Source organism: Somniosus microcephalus, chromosome 28 (genome assembly GCF_052327205.1).
Source record: "Somniosus microcephalus isolate GS21.2 chromosome 28, FLI_Smic_1.0, whole genome shotgun sequence".
Lineage (NCBI taxonomy): Eukaryota > Metazoa > Chordata > Chondrichthyes > Squaliformes > Somniosidae > Somniosus > Somniosus microcephalus.
This window is the reverse complement of record NC_141014.1, coordinates 41736828-41755542: the sequence shown is the minus strand read 5'-3', so window position 1 is coordinate 41755542 and position 18715 is coordinate 41736828. Positions and strand designations below refer to the sequence as shown.

General features: G+C 55.9%; 1 protein-coding gene across 1 annotated transcript in view; it reads right to left on the bottom strand.

Moving 5' to 3' along the window:
- The window catches only part of LOC147099662 (uncharacterized), a 173880-nt gene that overhangs the window by 94933 nt on the left and 60232 nt on the right, over positions 1-18715 (bottom strand). The window lies entirely within an intron of this gene.

The following is an 18715-nucleotide window of genomic DNA, read 5'->3' as shown; positions in this document are numbered from 1 at the left end:
GAGCCAGAGCAGACAAGAGGGTCCGAGCCCCGGTTCAAGCAGTACTGAGGGAGTGCGGCCTAGTCTGAGGATCCACCCTTCGGGCCAGACGTTTAGCTGAGGCCCCGTCACTCCTTGTAGGTGAAGCACTTAGAGACATTTCTGAGAGACATAATAAGACCCAATGTAAATCTGTCCTCCCCCTCTCTTTATCTCTCCTTCCCCTCCTCATATCTTTTCTCCCTGCTTTTCTTTTTCACACCCTGTCTTTCTCAGTTTCTCTCTCGCTCTATCTCACACTGCCTCTTTTTTTCTCTCACCCTCTGACTCATTTTCTCTCTCTTTCTGGCTCTCTTCCCCCTCCCTCCGTGTGTGTCTCTCTCTCGCTCCCTCTCTCTCTCTGCCGTTGTTTCTCTCTCTTCTATGTTTTACTCTCTCTGCGTTTCCCTCTACATTTCCCCCTCTCCTCTCTCTCCCCGCTCTTTAGCTCCTCTCCGATGTCGACCCTTCTGAAGAATATTTGCACTTGAGATTGTCGGACACTTTGCACAGATTTGTATGAAAATACTGAATGTATGAATGCGGTTCGGTTGGATATCGGAGCCACAGACGGTATATTTTTGTAGCGCTGCAGCGGATAGGCTGTAAATATATTGTAAATAAAAAGTGAATCCCTGGGTGTTACACTGGCGCAGAGGTGTGTGTCTGGCCGGGAGCCTAAGCAGGAGCTGTCCAAACTCTCAAACTGCACGTGATCCAGGAGAGGGACATTTCACAGGAGTAGCCGAGCCCACCTCCTACCACTAGGTGTTGCTACTGTGCACGAACGGTCGCGAACCCAAAACGTGCGTTTCCTTGTCCGCTGAAACTTTCGTCCGCACCTCGACACTCTCGGCCATCGCCCCCTCCTCCCCTCCCCATCCTTTAAACCCTCGTCCATGTTTACTGATCCCTCGGTGGTCTCACCCCCCCTCCCGCCCACCAACCACCTCCTCTCCCACCTCTACATCTGCCTCCCCACCTCTGGCTGCTGGGTGTTGCACTGCCTCATCCCTACTCTTGTGTCAGCCGTGACTCAGTGGGTCGTGCTCGCTCTCTCGCGGCTGAGCCAGAAGGTCGTGGGTTTGAGCCCCACTCCAGAAACTTGAGCCCATAATCCAGGCTGGCCCTTCCAGTGCAGTACTGAGCGAGCGCTGCACTGTCAGAGGGGCAGTACTGAGGGAGCGCCGCACTGTCGGAGGGGCAGTACTGAGGGAGCGCCGCACTGTCGGAGGGGCAGTACTGAGGGAGCGCCGCACTGTCGGAGGGGCAGTACTGAGGGAGCGCTGCACTGTCGGAGGGGCAGTACTGAGGGAGAGCCGCATTGTCGGAGGGGCAGCACTGAGGGAGCGCCGCACTGTCGGAGGGGCAGTACTGAGGGAGTGCTGCACTGTCGGAGGGGCAGTACTGAGGGAGAGCCGCATTGTCGGAGGGGCAGTACTGAGTGAGTGCTGCACTGTCGGAGGGGCAGTACTGAGGGAGCGCCGCACTGTCGGAGGGGCAGTACTGAGGGAGCGCCGCACTGTCGGAGGGGCAGTACTGAGGGAGCGCCGCACTGTCGGAGGGGCAGTACTGGGAGTGCTGCACTGTCGAGGTGCCGTCTTTCAGATGAGACGTTAAACCGAGGCCCCGTCTGCTGTGTCAGGTGGATGTAAAAGACCTCACGGCCACTATTGCGAAGAAGAGTAGGGGAGTTCTCCCTGGTGTCCTGGGGCCAATATTTATCCCTCAACCAACATCACTAAAACAGATTATCAGGTCATTTATCACATTGCAGTTTGTGGGATCTTGCTGTGTGGAACAGGAGGAGGCAGCCATTCAGCCCCTCGAGTCTGCTCCGCCATTCAGTCAGATCATTGCTGATCTGCACCTGAACTCCATCCTCCCTCCTTTGCTCCGTATCCCTCGATACCCTCACCCAACAAAAAAATCTGTTTCTCTCCAATTGACCCCCCCCAGCACCCACAGCCTTTTGGGCGAGAGAGTTCCAGATTTCCACTGCCCTTTGTGTTGTCCTGATGGTTACTGCACGGTTCGGAATCGCTCCAGGTCACAGCGATCCCAGATTTGCCGTTGGGTTGGGCTGGAGTTCCAGCTCACAGAGTCTCAAAGCCCTCCCTCTGCCGGTCTGAAGCCCTCCCTCCGCCGGTCTGAAGCCCTCCCTCCGCCGGTCTGAAGCCCTCCCTCCGCCGGTCTGAAGCCCTCCCTCCGCCGGTCTGAAGCCCTCCCTCCTCCGGTCTGAAGCCCTCCCTCCTCCGGTCTGAAGTCCTCCCTCCTCCGGTCTGAAGCCCTCCCTCCGCCGGTCTGAAGCCCTCCCCTCCGCCGGTCTGAAGCCCTCCTTCCGCCGGTCTGAAGCCCTCCCTCCGCCGGTCTGAAGCCCTCCCTCCGCCGGTCTGAAGCCCTCCCTCCGCCGGTCTGAAGCCCTCCCTCCTCCGGTCTGAAGCCCTCCCTCCGCCAGTCTGAAGCCCTCCCTCCGCCGGTCTGAAGCCCTCCTTCCGCCGGTCTGAAGCCCTCCCTCCGCCGGTCTGAAGCCCTCCCTCCGCCGGTCTGAAGCCCTCCCTCCGCCGGTCTGAAGCCCTCCCTCCTCCGGTCTGAAGCCCTCCCTCCTCCGGTCTGAAGCCCTCCCTCCGCCGGGTCTGAAGTCCTCCCCTCCGCCGGTCTGAAGTCCTCCCTCCGCCGGTCTGAAGCCCTCCCTCCTCCAGTCTGAAGTCCTCCCTCCGCCAGTCTGAAGTCCTCCCTCCGCCGGTCTGAAGCCCTCCCTCCGCCGGTCTGAAGCCCTCCCTCCGCCGGTCTGAAGCCCTCCCTCCGCCGGTCTGAAGTCCTCCCTCCGCCAATCTGAAGCCCTCCCTCCGCCGGTCTGAAGCCCTCCCTCCGCCGGTCTGAAGCCCTCCTTCCGCCGGTCTGAAGTCCTCCCTCCGCCGGTCTGAAGCCCTCCCTCCTCCAGTCTGAAGTCCTCCCTCCGCCAGTCTGAAGTCCTCCTCCGCCGGTCTGAAGTCCTCCCTCCGCCAATCTGAAGCCCTCCCTCCGCCGGTCTGAAGCCCTCCCTCCGCCGGTCTGAAGTCCTCCCTCCGCCGGTCTGAAGTCCTCCCTCCGCCGGTCTGAAGTCCTCCCTCCGCCAGTCTGAAGTCCTCCGCCGGTTTGAAGCCCTCCTCTGCGATTGATCCCTGTGATTTAGGCTTGCGTTGATTTGAATCTTTCTTTCTTGGCTCCGTTGACCCCTCTGATGCCTCTTTAAGCGTTGGCCGTCTCTCTGATGACCCCAGGTGAAGGGGCAACACAGGAGGACAGCAGATGCACTAAATCGAGAAAGAGTGATTCCAGGTTTAGGGAAAATGGGCAAGACACCAAAACAAAGTAGTTGCTGGTTAAGTTAGAATCAGACAGCACAGGAGGAGGCCATTCGGCCCATCCTGCCTGTGCTGGCTCTTTGAACGAGCTCTTCAATCAGTCCCACTCCCCCTGCTCTTTCCCCACAGCCCTGCAAATGTTTCCTTTTCAAGTATTTATCCAATTCCCCCTTTTGAAGGTTACTATTGAATCTGCTTCCAGCGCCCTTTCAGGCAGCGCATTCCAGATCACAACAAGTCGCTGCGTAAAAACATTCTCCTCATCTCCCCTCTGGTTCTTTTGCCAATCACCTTAAATCTGTGTCCTCTGGTTCCCGACCCTCCTGCCACTGGAAACAGTTTCTCCTTATTTACTCTGTCAAAACCCTTTATGATTTTGAACACCTCCATTGAATCTCCCTTTAACCTTCTCTGCTCTAAGGAGAACAACCCCAGCTTCTCCAGTCTCTCAACATCACTGAAGTCCCTCATCCCTGGAACCATTCTGGTAAATCTCCTCCGCACCCTCTCCAAGGCCTTGACATCCTTCCTAAAGTGCGGTGCCCAGAATTGGACACAAGACTCCAGCTGAGGCCTAACCAGTGATTTATAAAGGTTTAGCATAACTTCCTCGCTTTTGTACTCTATTCCTCTATTAATAAAGCCAAAGATCCCGTATGCTTTTTTTAACAGCCTTCTCAACCTGCCCTGCCACCTTCAAAGATTTGTGTCGGTTCATTGTTTCCACCGCCTCCCCTCCTGGTTAAAGTGAATCTCGAGGTTAACTGACTAATAACCAAATCTTTGATTTTAAAATGTCACCTACAAGCTCTGGGGAAATGGGTGTTGGGGGGGCGGGGGATGGGGGTATGTGTAGGGTGACAGTGGGGTGGGTGGGTGTGTAGGGTGACAGTGGGGTTGGGTGTGTAGGGTGACGGGGTGGGGGGGTGTGTAGGGTGACAGTGGGTGACAGTGGGGTTGGGGGGTGTGTAGGGTGACGGGGTGGGGGGTGTGTAGGGTGACAGTGGTGTGGGGGCAGGGGTGGGTGGGTGGGTGGGTGTGTAGGGTGACAGTGGTGTGGGGGCAGGGGTGGGTGGGTGGGTGGGTGTGTAGGGTGGCAGTGAGGTGGGGGCGGGTGGGTGGGTGTGTAGGGTGGCAGTGGGGTGGGGGGTGGGTGGGTGTGTAGGGTGACAGTGGGGTGGGGGCAGGGGTGGGTGGGTGGGTGTGTAGGGTGGCAGTGGGGTCGGGGGTGGGTGGGTGTGTAGGGTGGCAGTGGGGTCGGGGGTGGGTGGGTGTGTAGGGTGACAGTGGGGTGGGGGCAGGGGTGGGTGAGTGTTTAGGGTGACAGTGGGGTTGGGGGGTGGGTGTGTAGGGTGGCAGTGAGGTGGGGGCAGGGGTGGGTGAGTGTTTAGGGTGACAGTGGGGTTGGGGGGTGGGTGTGTAGGGTGGCAGTGAGGTGGGGGCAGGGGTGGGTGGGTGTGTAGGGTGGCGGGGTAGGGGCAGGAGTGGGTGGGTGTGTAGGGTGGCAGTGGGGCGGGGGCAAGGGTGGGTGGGTGGGTGTGTAGGGTGGCAGTGGGGTTGGGGGGTGGGTGTGTAGGGTGGCAGTGAGGTGGGGGCAGGGGTGGGTGGGTGTGTAGGGTGGCAGTGAGGTGGGGGCAGGGGTGGGTGGGTGTGTAGGGTGGCAGTGGGGTGGGGTCGGGGGTGGGTGGGTGTTTAGGGTGACAGTGGGGTTGGGGGGTGGGTGTGTAGGGTGGCAGTGAGGTGGGGGCAGGGGTGGGTGGGTGTGTAGGGTGGCAGTGAGGTGGGGGCAGGGGTGGGTGGGTGTGTAGGGTGGCAGTGAGGTGGGGGCAGGGGTGGGTGGGTGTGTAGGGTGGCAGTGGGGTGGGGTCGGGGGTGGGTGGGTGTTTAGGGTGACAGTGGGGTTGGGGGGTGGGTGTGTAGGGTGGCAGTGAGGTGGGGGCAGGGGTGGGTGGGTGTGTAGGGTGGCAGTGGGGCGGGGGCAGGGGTGGGTGGGTGTGTAGGGTGGCAGTGAGGTGGGGGCAGGGGTGGGTGGGTGTGTAGGGTGGCAGTGGGGTGGGGGCAGGGGTGGGTGGGTGTGTAGGGTGGCAGTGGGGTGGGGGCAGGGGTGGGTGGGTGTGTAGGGTGGCAGTGGGGCGGGGGCAGGGGTGGGTGGGTGTGTAGGGTGGCAGTGAGGTGGGGGCAGGGGTGGGTGGGTGTGTAGGGTGACAGTGGGGTGGGGTCGGGGGTGGGTGGGTGTTTAGGGTGACAGTGGGGTTGGGGGGTGGGTGTGTAGGGTGGCAGTGGGGCGGGGGCAGGGGTGGGTGGGTGTTTAGGGTGACAGTGGGGTTGGGGGGTGGGTGTGTAGGGTGGCAGTGGGGTGGGGGCAGGGGTGGGTGGGTGTGTACGGTGACAGTGGGGTAGCGGGGAGTAAGGCCGCTGCATTCATTCTCCAACTCGCTCCGATCCCAGCGGTCCGTGAATGATGTCCCAGCCCACTTACAGCTCGATGGTAATTCACGGTGGGACGCGCTGCGACTGCCTTCAGTCAGAGGGGGCTGATCCTGCACGCGCTCGTGGGACGCTCACATCAATCAATCTCTGGCATGAATGTCCAAAGCTCTCGTCACACGCGGTGGAGTTTGAGCGGAAACCAAAGAAAATAAATCTTTTTCTCCCGAACTCCAGGATGGCTCTCCTGTTTAGGCCACCAACTTTCCTCGCTGGGCTCCTGGAACTGGTCTCAGTCGGAGTCAGTGTTTACGTGAAATATTTGCACAGTTGTTTAGGAAGTTCCCTGTGGGTCCAGAGTGGAGATGCTGCTGAATCTGAGTGCTTGCCGGGTAAGAATGTCACATTATTCGAGGCCAAATAAAATCAACGTTTTTTTTTTGTTGCCTGGATTTTATTTTTCTTCCTAATAGTGAGGTTGGGATCTCTTCTCCCCCCGCCCCCCCCAAAAAGAGGGGCAGTACTGAGGGAGCGCCGCACTGTCGGAGGGCCAGTACTGAGGGAGCGCCGCACTGTCGGAGGGGCAGTACTGAGGGAGCGCTGCACTGTCGGAGGGGCAGTACTGAGGGAGCGCCGCACTGTCGGAGGGGCAGTACTGAGGGAGCGCCGCACTGTCAGAGGGCCAGTACTGAGGGAGCGCCGCACTGTCGGAGGGGCAGTACTGAGGGAGCGCCGCACTGTCGGAGGGGCAGTACTGAGGGAGCGCCGCACTGTCAGAGGGGCAGTACTGAGGGAGCGCCGCACTGTCGGAGGGGCAGTACTGAGGGAGTGCCGCACTGTCGGAGGGGCAGTACTGAGGGAGCGCTGCACTGTCGGAGGGGCAGTACTGAGAGAGCGCTGCACTGTCGGAGGGGCAGTACTGAGGGAGTGCCGCACTGTCGGAGGGGCAGTACTGAGGGAGCGCTGCAATGTTGGAGGTGCGGTCTTTCGGATGAGACGTTAAACCGAGGCCCCGTCTGCTCTCTCAGGTGGATGTTAAAGATCCCATGGACAGTATTTCGAAGGTGAGCAGGGGGAGTTCTCCCCGGTGTCCTTGGGTCAATATTTATCCCTTAACCAACATCACTAAAACAGATTATCCGGTCGTTATCATGTTGCTGTTTGTGGGAGCTTGCTGTGCGCAAATTGACTGCCTCGTTTCCTACATTACAACAGTGACTACACTTCGCAAAATTGGCTGTGAAGCGTTTCGGGGCGTTCGGAGGTCGTGATCGTCACGTTTCTAATCCACTGACAGCCTGGTCTTTGTTGTATAAAGGCCAGGGTTTAGCCGGTGTTTGTGCGGCCTACTGGGTAACCTAGGAGTTTCTGATCGTCTTTTAAGTTTTCTTTAATTTTGTGTGTTCGGGTGGGGGAGGGGAGAGTGGGGGGGGGGTCTGCACGCGGACCTTGTGGTACCTCTGTCTCTGCAAGTATCGCCCGCGATCCCATTACCTTCCCGAGTCAGGCCCTGTCTGTGTGTCAGCGGTGACTTGGAGCAGTGAGGACTGGTTATCACGGCCAGCTTTCCTTCTTGCTCCCTAATGCATGTTATTACTGGTTGTGCCTCGCTTGTGTCTATTTTGGGAGGGGGGCCAAGGCCCCCCCAGACATTGCCAGCCATGTCTCTAAGCTCGCTTCCCGTGTGTTTAGGTTTCGGTGTCTGTGCCAGGTCACCCGAGCAAAGAGCCTGAGCTTCCTCAGTGAGCACCGTATCGAGTCCGTCAAACCTCGGGGAAGAGCAAGCTTCGAGTTTGCCGTTGTCTTGAGATTATGCCTCGTCGGTCTTTTTTTTTGGGGGGTGGGGTGGGATATGTAAATAAATATCTACAGAAAATGCTGGAAAAACTCAGCAGGCCGGGCAACATCCATGGAGAGAAATTAGAGTCAACGTTTCAGGTCGAAACCCTTCTTCAGGACCCGAAGCGTTGACTCTGTTTCTCTCTCCACGGATGTTGCCTGGCCTGCTCAGTTTTTCCAGCATGTCCTGTTGTCATTTCGGATTTCCAGCATCCGCAGTATTTTGCTATCGTAAATAAATATATCGATATGAAATTGCTGTAGTTCCATTGCCTTCCAATGACTGGCTGAGAGGGTGAGGAGCGTGTGCGCAGTGTGAGGCACGAGTGGTTCGATTGGCTTAGCTCCTCGCCAGTAATCTGGTGGATTCCGAACTTGTCGAAATTTTCACCTCCTGCTCTTTGACAAATGAAGCAACTTCACTGACTGGACTTGTGGGCACGGCAGTACAGTGGTTATGTCACTGGGCCAGTAATCCAAGGGCCTGGACTTAATGATCCGCGAGACGTGAATTCAAATCCTACCACGGCAGCTGGGGAATTTAAATTCAATTAATTAAAATAAAACTGGAATAAAAAAGCTAGTGTCAGTAATGGTGATCATTAAACTGTCGGATTGTTGTAAAAACCCATCTGGTTCACTAGTGTCCTTTTTTAGGGAAGGAAATCTGCCGTCCTTACCCGGTCTGGCCTATATGTGACTCCAGACCCACAGCAATGTGGTCGACTCTTAACTGCCCTCTGAAATGGCCCAGCGAACCTCTCAGTTGCATAAGGCAGCTCAGCACCACCTTCTCGAGGGCAACTAGGGATGGGCAATAAATGCCGGCCTTGCCAGCGATGCCCACGTCCCGTAAACAAATAAATAAATAAAAAGTACTTCGTTGGCTGTCAAGCGCTTCGGGACGTCCTGAGTTTGTGAAAGGCGCTGGAGAAACAAGTTTAATTTAAGATCGTCACACTGCAATAATTGATTTTTATATTGAACGCAGGTTTGCGTGTCGGTCATCACTTGCGTTCTGCGACTGACTCAGTCCCTCCAGTGACTGGGCGCAGGGCGTGTGAGTGAAAACGGCAGTGACTGCCGACGCACTGCATTTCCGGCCGGAAACTGCCGGAAACTATCGCAGCAACTCTGGCCCGTTTCATCTCTTTAGTTCCCTGATTTGCCTCATTAGCAATTTCCGTGGCAACGCGCAGGATTTATTCCGCTGTTCCTGGTTTATATTCAATTCCGTATTCTCCTCAATAGGGAGGACTGCGTTGTCTTCTGGAATGTTCGTCATGTTTCCTGTTACTTTTTGGAAAAATAAAAAGTGATTTGTAGCAGTTGAGTGTGATGTGTTTACAGTGGGAGCTGTCTGTGTGCATGTGTGTGGTGTGTGTGTGGTGTGTGTGCGTGTGGTGTGTGTGCGTGTGGTGTGTGGTGTGTGTGCGTGTGGTGTGTGTGCGTGTGGTGTGTGCACGTGTGGTGTGCGTGTGGTGTGAGCGTGTGGTGTGTGTGCGTGTGCGTGTGGTGTGTGCGCGTGTGGTGTGTCCGTGTGGTGTGTGTGCGTGTGGCGTGTGCGTGTGGTGTGTGGCGTGTGCACGTGTGGTGAGCGTGTGTGGTGTGAGCGTGTGTGGTGTGAGCGTGTGTGGTGTGTGAGCGTGTGTGGTGTGTGCACGTGTGGTGTGAGCGTGTGTGGTGTGAGCGTGTGTGGTGTGAGCGTGTGGTGTGTGTGCGTGTGGTGTGTGCGCGTGTGGTGTGTCCGTGTGTGGCGTGTGCGTGTGGTGTGTGGTGTGTGCACGTGTGGTGTGAGCGTGTGTAGTGTGATAGTGTGTGGTGTGAGCATGTGTGGTGTGTGAGCGTGTGTGGTGTGTGCACGTGTGGTGTGAGCGTGTGTGGTGTGAGCGTGTGTGGTGTGAGCGTGTGCGGTGTGTGCACGTGTGGTGTGAGCGCGTGTGGTGTGAGCGTGTGTGGTGTGAGCGTGTGTGGTGTGAGCGTGTGTGGTGTGAGCGTGTGTGGTGTGAGTGTGTGTGGTGTGAGCGTGTGTGGTGTGAGCGTGTGGTGTGTCGTGTGCGCGTGTGGTGTGTGCGTGTGGTGTGTGTGCGTGTGGTGTATATGTGTGGTGTGCATACGTGCTTGCCAGTCTTCAGCGCGAGAGCAGAACCTGCTCCTTCAGGGTAATGTAGTCCGGTGATTTCCTGTCCGTAAATCTGCCTGTTGTTCTCCGCCAGCCATCAAACCCGTGGTAGAAGCAAACTCGGCTTATTGACCAGTTGGGTTGACCTATGTGACAGTTTTGGAAGCTGGAGTAGACCCAGGGTCCAAATTTGGCCCAAAATCATCAACACCCGTCACCTTTACAGTCCTTCCAGGCAGAGCACCTCATTCAACCGTCGCTCAGAGAGTGTTTTCAGTAACTCACTGAGCAGGACAGTGGGATTAGACTGGTGGGATATTAAAGGGTGTGGGGAGTGATGGGGAGAGTGGGATTAGACTGGGTGGGATATTAAAGGGTACGGGGAGTGAGGGGGAGAGTGGGATTAGACTGGGTGGGATATTAAAGGTTACGGGGAGTGAGGGGGAGAGTGGGATTAGACTGGGTGGGATATTAAAGGTTACGGGGAGGGAGGGGGAGAGTGGGATTAGACTGGGTGGGATATTAAAGGGTATAGGGAGTGAGCAGGAGAGTGGGATTAGACTGGGTGGGCTATTAAAGGGTGTGGGGAGTGAGGGGGAGAGTGGGATTAGACTGGGTGGGATATTAAAGGGTACGGGGAGTGGGGGAGAGTGGGATTAGACTGGGTGGGATATTAAAGGGTGCGGGGAGTGAGGGGGAGAGTGGGATTAGACTGGGTGGGATATTAAAGGGTATAGGGAGTGAGCAGGAGAGTGGGATTAGACTGGGTGGGATATTAAAGGGTGTGGGGAGTGAGGGGGAGAGTGGGATTAGACTGGGTGGGATATTAAAGGGTGCGGGGAGTGAGGGGGAGAGTGGGATTAGACTGGGTGGGATATTAAAGGGTACGGGGAGTGAGGGGGAGAGTGGGATTAGACTGGGTGGGATATCAAAGGGTACGGGGAGTGACGGGGAGAGTGGGATTAGAGTGGGTGGGATATTAAAGGGTACGGGGAGTGAGGGGGAGAGTAGGATTAGACTGGGTGGGATATTAAAGGGTGCGGGGAGTGAGGGGGAGAGTGGGGTTAGACTGGGTGGGATATTAAAGGGTGCGGGGAGTGAGAGGGAGAGTGGGATTAGACTGGGTGGGATATTAAAGGGTGCGGGGAGTGAGGGGGAGAGTGGGATTAGACTGGGTGGGATATTAAAGGGTGTGGGGAGTGAGAGGGAGAGTGCGATTAGACTGGGTGGGATATTAAAGGGTACGGGGAGTGAGGGGAAGAGTGGGATTAGACTGGGTGGGATATTAAAGGGTGTGGGAAGTGAGGGGGAGAGTGCGATTAGACTGGGTGGGATATTAAAGGGTACGGGGAGTGAGGGGGAGAGTGGGATTAGACTGGGTGGGATATTAAAGGGTACGGGGAGTGAGGGGGAGAGTGGGATTAGACTGGGTGGGATATTAAAGGGTACGGGGAGTGAGCAGGAGAGTGGGATTAGACTGGGTGGGATATTAAAGGGTGCGGGGAGTGAGGGGGAGAGTGGGATTAGACTGGGTGGGATATTAAAGGGTACGGGGAGTGAGGGGGAGAGTGGGATTAGACTGGGTGGGATATTAAAGGGTACGGGGAGTGAGAGGGAGAGTGGGATTAGACTGGGTGGGATATTAAAGGGTGCGGGGAGTGAGGGGGAGAGTGGGATTAGACTGGGTGGGATATTAAAGGGTGTGGGGAGTGAGAGGGAGAGTGGGATTAGACTGGTGGGATATTAAAGGGTGTGGGGAGTGATGGGGAGAGTGCGATTAGACTGGGTGGGATATTAAAGGGTGTGGGGAGTGAGAGGGAGAGTGGGATTAGACGGGTGGGATATTAAAGGGTGTGGGGCATGATGGGGAGAGTGGGATTAGACTGGGTGGGATATTAAAGTGTACGGGGAGTGAGGGGGAGAGTGGGATTAGACTGGGTGGTATATTAAAGGGTACGGGGAGTGGGATTAGACAGGGTGGGATATTAAAGGTTACGGGGAGTGAGGGGGAGAGTGGGATTAGACTGGGTGGGATATTAAAGGGTGTGGGGAGTGTGGGGGAGAGTGGGATTAGACTGGGTGGGATATTAAAGGGTGCGGGGAGTGAGCAGGAGAGTGGTATTAGACTGGGTGGGATATTAAAGGGTGTGGGGAGGGAGGGGGAGAGTGGGATTAGACTGGGTGGGATATTAAAGGGTACGGGGAGTGAGGGGGAGAGTGGGATTAGATTGGGTGGGATGTTAAAGGGTACGGGGAGTGGGGGAGAGTGACATTAGACTGGGTGGGATATTAAAGGGTGTGGGGAGTGAGGGGGAGAGTGGGATTAGACTGGGTGGGATATTAAAGGGTATAGGGAGTGAGCAGGAGAGTGGGATTAGACTGGGTGGGATATCAAAGGGTGTGGGGAGTGAGGGGGAGAGTGGGATTAGACTGGGTGGGATATTAAAGGGTGTGGGGAGTGAGGGGGAGAGTGGGATTAGACTGGGTGGGATATTAAAGGGTACGGGGAGTGAGGGGGAGAGTGGGATTAGACTGGGTGGGATATCAAAGGGTACGGGGAGTGAGCAGGAGAGTGATATTAGACTGGGTGGGATATTAAAGGGTGTGGGGAGTGAGGGGGAGAGTGGGATTAGACTGGGTGGGATATTAAAGGGTACGGGGAGTGAGGGGGAGAGTGGGATTAGACTGGGTGGGATATTAAAGGGTATGGGGAGTGAGGGGGAGAGTAGGATTAGACTGGGTGGGATATTAAAGGGTGCGGGGAGTGAGGGGGAGAGTGGGATTAGACTGGGTGGGATATTAAAGGGTGCGGGGAGTGAGAGGGAGAGTGGGATTAGACTGGGTGGGATATTAAAGGGTGCGGGGAGTGAGGGGGAGAGTGGGATTAGACTGGGTGGGATATTAAAGGGTGTGGGGAGTGAGAGGGAGAGTGCGATTAGACTGGGTGGGATATTAAAGGGTGCGGGGAGTGAGGGGGAGAGTGGGATTAGACTGGGTGGGATATTAAAGGGTGCGGGGAGTGAGGGGGAGAGTGGGATTAGACTGGTTGGGATATTAAAGGGTACGGGGAGTGAGGGGGAGAGTGGGATTAGACTGGGTGGGATATTAAAGGGTACGGGGAGTGAGAGGGAGAGTGGGATTAGACTGGGTGGGATATTGAAGGGTGCGGGGAGTGAGGGGGAGAGTGGGATTAGACTGGGTGGGATATTAAAGGGTGTGGGGAGTGAGAGGGAGAGTGGGATTAGACTGGTGGGATATTAAAGGGTGTGGGGAGTGATGGGGAGAGTGGGATTAGACTGGGTGGGATATTAAAGGGTGTGGGGAGTGAGAGGGAGAGTGGGATTAGACTGGTGGGATATTAAAGGGTGTGGGGCGTGATGGGGAGAGTGGGATTAGACTGGGTGGGATATTAAAGGGTACGGGGAGTGAGGGGGAGAATGGGATTAGACTGGGTGGTATATTAAAGGGTACGGGGAGTGGGATTAGACAGGGTGGGATATTAAAGGTTACGGGGAGTGAGGGGGAGAGTGGGATTAGACTGGGTGGGATATTAAAGGGTGTGGGGAGTGAGGGGGAGAGTGGGATTAGACTGGGTGGGATATTAAAGGGTACGGGGAGTGAGGGGGAGAGTGGGATTAGACTGGGTGGGATATTAAAGGGTGCGGGGAGTGAGCAGGAGAGTGGGATTAGACTGGGTGGGATATTAAAGGGTGTGGGGAGGGAGGGGGAGAGTGGGATTAGACTGGGTGGGATATTAAAGGGTACGGGGAGTGAGGGGGAGAGTGGGATAAGACTGGGTGGGATATTAAAGGGTACGGGGAGTGGGGGAGAGTGGGATTAGACTGGGTGGGATATTAAAGGGTACGGGGAGTGAGGGGGAGAGTGGGATTAGATTGGGTGGGATGTTAAAGGGTACGGGGAGTGGGGGAGAGTGGGATTAGACTGGGTGGGATATTAAAGGGTGTGGGGAGTGAGGGGGAGAGTGGGATTAGACTGGGTGGGATATTAAAGGGTATAGGGAGTGAGCAGGAGAGTGGGATTAGACTGGGTGGGATATCAAAGGGTGTGGGGAGTGAGGGGGAGAGTGGGATTAGACTGGGTGGGATATTAAAGGGTGTGGGGAGTGAGGGGGAGAGTGGGATTAGACTGGGTGGGATATTAAAGGGTACGGGGAGTGAGGGGGAGAGTGGGATTAGACTGGGTGGGATATCAAAGGGTACGGGGAGTGAGCAGGAGAGTGATATTAGACTGGGTGGGATATTAAAGGGTGTGGGGAGTGAGGGGGAGAGTGGGATTAGACTGGGTGGGATATTAAAGGGTACGGGGAGTGAGGGGGAGAGTGGGATTAGACTGGGTGGGATATTAAAGGGTATGGGGAGTGAGGGGGAGAGTAGGATTAGACTGGGTGGGATATTAAAGGGTGCGGGGAGTGAGGGGGAGAGTGGGATTAGACTGGGTGGGATATTAAAGGGTGCGGGGAGTGAGAGGGTGAGTGGGATTAGACTGGGTGGGATATTAAAGGGTGCGGGGAGTGAGGGGGAGAGTGGGATTAGACTGGGTGGGATATTAAAGGGTGTGGGGAGTGAGAGGGAGAGTGCGATTAGACTGGGTGGGATATTAAAGGGTGCGGGGAGTGAGGGGGAGAGTGGGATTAGACTGGGTGGGATATTAAAGGGTGCGGGGAGTGAGGGGGAGAGTGGGATTAGACTGGTTGGGATATTAAAGGGTACGGGGAGTGAGGGGGAGAGTGGGATTAGACTGGGTGGGATATTAAAGGGTACGGGGAGTGAGAGGGAGAGTGGGATTAGACTGGGTGGGATATTGAAGGGTGCGGGGAGTGAGGGGGAGAGTGGGATTAGACTGGGTGGGATATTAAAGGGTGTGGGGAGTGAGAGGGAGAGTGGGATTAGACTGGTGGGATATTAAAGGGTGTGGGGAGTGATGGGGAGAGTGGGATTAGACTGGGTGGGATATTAAAGGGTGTGGGGAGTGAGAGGGAGAGTGGGATTAGAGTGGTGGGATATTAAAGGGTGTGGGGCGTGATGGGGAGAGTGGGATTAGACTGGGTGGGATATTAAAGGGTACGGGGAGTGAGGGGGAGAATGGGATTAGACTGGGTGGTATATTAAAGGGTACGGGGAGTGGGATTAGACAGGGTGGGATATTAAAGGTTACGGGGAGTGAGGGGGAGAGTGGGATTAGACTGGGTGGGATATTAAAGGGTGTGGGGAGTGAGGGGGAGAGTGGGATTAGACTGGGTGGGATATTAAAGGGTACGGGGAGTGAGGGGGAGAGTGGGATTAGACTGGGTGGGATATTAAAGGGTGCGGGGAGTGAGCAGGAGAGTGGGATTAGACTGGGTGGGATATTAAAGGGTGTGGGGAGGGAGGGGGAGAGTGGGATTAGACTGGGTGGGATATTAAAGGGTACGGGGAGTGAGGGGGAGAGTGGGATAAGACTGGGTGGGATATTAAAGGGTACGGGGAGTGGGGGAGAGTGGGATTAGACTGGGTGGGATATTAAAGGGTGCGGGGAGTGAGGGGGAGAGTGGGATTAGACTGGGTGGGATATTAAAGGGTATAGGGAGTGAGCAGGAGAGTGGGATTAGACTGGGTGGGATATCAAAGGGTGTGGGGAGTGAGGGGGAGAGTGGGATTAGACTGGGTGGGATATTAAAGGGTGTGGGGAGTGAGGGGGAGAGTGGGATTAGACTGGGTGGGATATTAAAGGGTACGGGGAGTGAGGGGGAGAGTGGGATTAGACTGGGTGGGATATCAAAGGGTACGGGGAGTGAGCAGGAGAGTGATATTAGACTGGGTGGGATATTAAAGGGTGTGGGGAGTGAGGGGGAGAGTGGGATTAGACTGGGTGGGATATTAAAGGGTACGGGGAGTGAGGGGGAGAGTGGGATTAGACTGGGTGGGATATTAAAGGGTATGGGGAGTGAGGGGGAGAGTAGGATTAGACTGGGTGGGATATTAAAGGGTGCGGGGAGTGAGGGGGAGAGTGGGATTAGACTGGGTGGGATATTAAAGGGTGCGGGGAGTGAGAGGGAGAGTGGGATTAGACTGGGTGGGATATTAAAGGGTGCGGGGAGTGAGGGGGAGAGTGGGATTAGACTGGGTGGGATATTAAAGGGTGTGGGGAGTGAGAGGGAGAGTGCGATTAGACTGGGTGGGATATTAAAGGGTACGGGGAGTGAGGGGGAGAGTGGGATTAGACTGGGTGGGATATTAAAGGGTGTGGGAAGTGAGGGGGAGAGTGCGATTAGACTGGGTGGGATATTAAAGGGTGTGGGGAGTGAGGGGGAGAGTGGGATTAGACTGGGTGGGATATTAAAGGGTACGGGGAGTGAGGGAGAGAGTGGGATTAGACTGGGTGGGATATTAAAGGGTACGGGGAGTGAGCAGGAGAGTGGGAATAGACTGGGTGGGATATTAAAGGGTGCGGGGAGTGAGGGGGAGAGTGGGATTAGACTGGGTGGGATATTAAAGGGTGCAGGGAGTGAGGGGGAGAGTGGGATTAGACTGGGTGGGATATTAAAGGGTACGAGGAGTGAGAGGGAGAGTGGGATTAGACTGGGTGGGATATTAAAGGGTGCGGGGAGTGAGCAGGAGAGTGGGAATAGACTGGGTGGGATATTAAAGAGTATGGGGAGTGAGGGGGAGAGTGGGATTAGACTGGGTGGGATATTAAAGGGTACGGGGAGTGAGCAGGAGAGTGGGAATAGACTGGGTGGGATATTAAAGGGTGTGGGGAGTGAGGGGGAGAGTGGGATTAGACTGGGTGGGATATTAAAGGGTACGGGGAGTGAGGGGGAGAGTGGGATTAGACTGGGTGGGATATTAAAGGGTATGGGGAGTGAGGGGGAGAGTAGGATTAGACTGGGTGGGATATTAAAGGGTGCGGGGAGTGAGGGGGAGAGTGGGATTAGACTGGGTGGGATATTAAAGGGTGCGGGGAGTGAGAGGGAGAGTGGGATTAGACTGGGTGGGATATTAAAGGGTGCGGGGAGTGAGGGGGAGAGTGGGATTAGACTGGGTGGGATATTAAAGGGTGTGGGGAGTGAGAGGGAGAGTGCGATTAGACTGGGTGGGATATTAAAGGGTGCGGGGAGTGAGGGGGAGAGTGGGATTAGACTGGGTGGGATATTAAAGGGTGCGGGGAGTGAGGGGGAGAGTGGGATTAGACTGGTTGGGATATTAAAGGGTACGGGGAGTGAGGGGGAGAGTGGGATTAGACTGGGTGGGATATTAAAGGGTACGGGGAGTGAGAGGGAGAGTGGGATTAGACTGGGTGGGATATTGAAGGGTGCGGGGAGTGAGGGGGAGAGTGGGATTAGACTGGGTGGGATATTAAAGGGTGTGGGGAGTGAGAGGGAGAGTGGGATTAGACTGGTGGGATATTAAAGGGTGTGGGGAGTGATGGGGAGAGTGGGATTAGACTGGGTGGGATATTAAAGGGTGTGGGGAGTGAGAGGGAGAGTGGGATTAGAGTGGTGGGATATTAAAGGGTGTGGGGCGTGATAGGGAGAGTGGGATTAGACTGGGTGGGATATTAAAGGGTACGGGGAGTGAGGGGGAGAATGGGATTAGACTGGGTGGGATATTAAAGGGTGTGGGGAGTGAGAGGGAGAGTGCGATTAGACTGGGTGGGATATTAAAGGGTACGGGGAGTGAGGGGGAGAGTGGGATTAGACTGGGTGGGATATTAAAGGGTGTGGGAAGTGAGGGGGAGAGTGCGATTAGACTGGGTGGGATATTAAAGGGTGTGGGGAGTGAGGGGGAGAGTGGGATTAGACTGGGTGGGATATTAAAGGGTACGGGGAGTGAGGGAGAGAGTGGGATTAGACTGGGTGGGATATTAAAGGGTACGGGGAGTGAGCAGGAGAGTGGGAATAGACTGGGTGGGATATTAAAGGGTGCGGGGAGTGAGGGGGAGAGTGGGATTAGACTGGGTGGGATATTAAAGGGTGCAGGGAGTGAGGGGGAGAGTGGGATTAGACTGGGTGGGATATTAAAGGGTACGAGGAGTGAGAGGGAGAGTGGGATTAGACTGGGTGGGATATTAAAGGGTGCGGGGAGTGAGCAGGAGAGTGGGAATAGACTGGGTGGGATATTAAAGAGTATGGGGAGTGAGGGGGAGAGTGGGATTAGACTGGGTGGGATATTAAAGGGTACGGGGAGTGAGCAGGAGAGTGGGAATAGACTGGGTGGGATATTAAAGGGTGTGGGGAGTGAGGGGGAGAGTGGGATTAGACTGGGTGGGATATTAAAGGGTACGGGGAGTGAGGGGGAGAGTGGGATTAGACTGGGTGGGATATTAAAGGGTATGGGGAGTGAGGGGGAGAGTAGGATTAGACTGGGTGGGATATTAAAGGGTGCGGGGAGTGAGGGGGAGAGTGGGATTAGACTGGGTGGGATATTAAAGGGTGCGGGGAGTGAGAGGGAGAGTGGGATTAGACTGGGTGGGATATTAAAGGGTGCGGGGAGTGAGGGGGAGAGTGGGATTAGACTGGGTGGGATATTAAAGGGTGTGGGGAGTGAGAGGGAGAGTGCGATTAGACTGGGTGGGATATTAAAGGGTGCGGGGAGTGAGGGGGAGAGTGGGATTAGACTGGGTGGGATATTAAAGGGTGCGGGGAGTGAGGGGGAGAGTGGGATTAGACTGGTTGGGATATTAAAGGGTACGGGGAGTGAGGGGGAGAGTGGGATTAGACTGGGTGGGATATTAAAGGGTACGGGGAGTGAGAGGGAGAGTGGGATTAGACTGGGTGGGATATTGAAGGGTGCGGGGAGTGAGGGGGAGAGTGGGATTAGACTGGGTGGGATATTAAAGGGTGTGGGGAGTGAGAGGGAGAGTGGGATTAGACTGGTGGGATATTAAAGGGTGTGGGGAGTGATGGGGAGAGTGGGATTAGACTGGGTGGGATATTAAAGGGTGTGGGGAGTGAGAGGGAGAG